Genomic DNA, 3,057 nt, shown 5'->3' on the forward strand with positions numbered 1-3,057 from the left:
TAATTGCCTTAATCTGCTCTTCTACTTCCCTCTTGCCTGGAACTTCTGTATCACTAGAAAGCGTTCCTGGTAGTCGATTCAATAAGGCGTTAGCAATTTGTCCTATCTGGTTCTCCAGAGTCTTGATAGAAACAACCTGGCTTTGGCATATAAGAGCCTGGTTTTTGCACATAAACCTCAACTCCTCCAATTCAGATTTTTCATTCGAAGATTGACCTGCATCATGAGTTTGTTGTTGAAGTTGGAGTTGTTGTCTTGGTGCAAATTGTTGCTGAAAACCAGGAGGATTTAATTGATTGGATCGAAACTGCTGATAAGGCTGCTATACCACATTCTGATTATTGCTCCGGCTGACGTTAGCATGATTCCGATTTTCTGGATGATAAGTGTCTGGAACTGGTTGCCGCGATCTCTGAAAGTTGCTCACAAACTGAGCTGATTCACTAGATATAACGTATTGCTCCGTTGCATGCGAACCTGCACACAGCTCACAAACTCTGGTTATCTGATTAACACCATAGTTAGCCAGAGAATCGATCTTCATAGACAACGCCTTTAGTTGAGGAGTGATAGCCGTAGCTGTATCCACTTCAAGAACTCCTGCTACCTTGCCTTGTGGCAATCTTTGGATTGGATACTGATATTCATTAGCAGCCATCAATTCAATTAGATCATAAGCTTCCTCATAGCTCTTTGCCTATAATGCTCCACCTGATGCAGCATCGAGCATGGGTCTTGACTGTGCTCCCAAACCGTTATAGAAGCAATTGATGATCATCCAATCAGGCATTTCATAGTGAGGACACATCCTAAGCATCTCCTTGTAGCGCTCCCAAGCTTCACATAAAGATTCTCCCATTTGCTAGCAAATTGAGTAAGAGTATTCCTCATTGCATCTGTCTTCGCCATAGGGAAGAATTTAGTAAGAAATTTCTGAGCAAGATCTTCCCAAGTAGTAATTGAACTAGCTGGTAGAGAGTGTAACCAGCTCTTAGCCTTGTCACTCAGAGAAAATGGGAAGAGTCTCAGCTTCACAACATCTTCAGAAACACCATTGAACTTGAAGGTGTCGCAGATCTCAATGAAATCCCTAATATACATATTGGGATCTTCCGTTGGAGAACCCCCAAACTGGATTGAATTCTGCACCCATTGAATTATGCCAGGCTTAATCTCAAAGGTATTAGCTGTGATAGCTGGCCTGACAATGCTAGATTGAATATCATTGATCTTGGGTTAAGAAAAATCCATCAAGGCTTTCGTTTGTGCTGCTGGATCTCCCATTGTAATGAGTACCTGAAACACAAACAAATAAACCGTGAAAGTAAAAGAATCTGAGTCAGTGAACTTTAACGACCACTGATGACAAGCACATAAACTAAAAATTAACAACACCGAGTCCCCGGCAGCGGCGCCAAAAACTTGTTAGGGCGAAAACACGCGCCAAAATTCACGCAAGTATACGCGTTCGCAAGTAGTATATAATATAAATCAGATTCGTTCCCACAGAGACTGGTTTAGGTTAAGTTTAATTTATGCACCTATGCAACAATGTATGGTTATCGCTCAATGCTAAGACAAATAACAAATTGGGTTTTGATTACACTAAGAGATTATACTAAATAACATTAACTAAGAGATTAAAGGGTTAATTTAACTATATGAGACAAACATGGGATTCTAACTTCATTAAATACTTCATTCAATAGCCTTTTCATTCTCAACCTTAACATGTAATGGTGATGACACTAATCAGATAACACAAAACTGATAACGCCAAATTTCGTTGCACGAATACCATACTACCAGACATCCATAAAAGAGATAGAAGCTGAATAGACACCAATTATATTGAGACCATATATGTCTATAGAATTTGACAACATAACAGTTTAATCACAAGTTATCTATCTTGATTACATAGGGCAAGTAAGATGGTTAAAATTACCCACAAATCATGCATAACAAACACATGATCCTATACTAGCATGGCAAGTTCTAAATCTCTATATTCACTTTCGCTTCAATAGAGATTAACATGCTATCTTATATGTTAGCTACGCACATAAGACAAATAAGCACAACCAATACTAGGTTATCAATCAATCACCACACACCAAGATATTGAACAAATTAACTATAGAAATCCATAAGTAAATCTATTATAACCCCACGATAACGATTAGTTCATAATCGAACTCATCATCACTATGGGTTCCAATGAAAGCATGATATAAAATAATATAAGAGTAATAAGGTTCAAGAACAAATCGAAAACAAGCATCCAAGTATCAACTATATTAAAGAAAATAAAAGTCTTCTTCTCCGTAGCCTTCTCGTGCTCTCCAGGTCTTCTTATTGCTCTCCCAGGTCTCCTTCTTGTTTAAAATGTCTTTTTATGGGTATATATAGGCTCCAGGATGACCAGAACTCTCAAAATCTTCAATTTCGACTAAAATCAGGATTCTGGGGCAGAATCCGGGCGTGGGTGCGTTGCTACAATGTGAGGCCGCGCTGGAATAGTGTCTCAGCGGCGCGGGCGCGCTGACTCTGGCACAGCCGCGTTGACATTCTGGAAAAATTCTGACAATTCTTCTTTTGGTCGTATCTTGAGTTCTACTCGTCAGAATTAGGCGATTCAACTGCCCACGCGAAGATAACGAGATTCTCTACAACTTGAGAATGCTCTAAGATTCCAATTCTGATCTATTTTCAGCATATTTATTTAAAAAGCCTCTTTCTTCATCTAATTGATGCCTGAAATGCACAAACACAAAAACACATCAAAAATATTAACAACTTGAGTCCAAAACATCAACTTAAGCCTGAAATGAAGCATTCATCCACTTATAAAGAACTAGAAAGTGCTATAATTTTTTTGAAAATTGAACAAATATAGTGTACAAAGAGTTCTCATAATTATTTTCAAGGCGCTCCTCTAGTCTGAGCATATTTGTTCAATCTCCTTGATTGTAGTGATTTCTTCCCAAGCTTCCTATTGTTTTCTTCCATTTGATTTTGGAGTTGTCTGTGAAATTCAAGTTCTTCAGAATTTGA

The 3,057-nt window shown here is 38.4% G+C and overlaps 1 non-coding gene across 1 annotated transcript; it reads left to right on the plus strand.

The window, feature by feature from the left end:
- The first annotated feature begins 788 nt into the window (after positions 1 to 788).
- On the plus strand, positions 789 to 898 carry LOC141722723 (small nucleolar RNA R71). Its single transcript, XR_012575728.1, has one exon. It is a non-coding gene; the product is annotated as a small nucleolar RNA R71 (small nucleolar RNA).
- Positions 899 to 3,057: the final 2,159 nt, after the last annotated feature.

Source organism: Apium graveolens, chromosome 4 (assembly GCF_009905375.1).
Source record: "Apium graveolens cultivar Ventura chromosome 4, ASM990537v1, whole genome shotgun sequence".
NCBI classification, from domain to species: Eukaryota; Viridiplantae; Streptophyta; class Magnoliopsida; order Apiales; family Apiaceae; genus Apium; species Apium graveolens.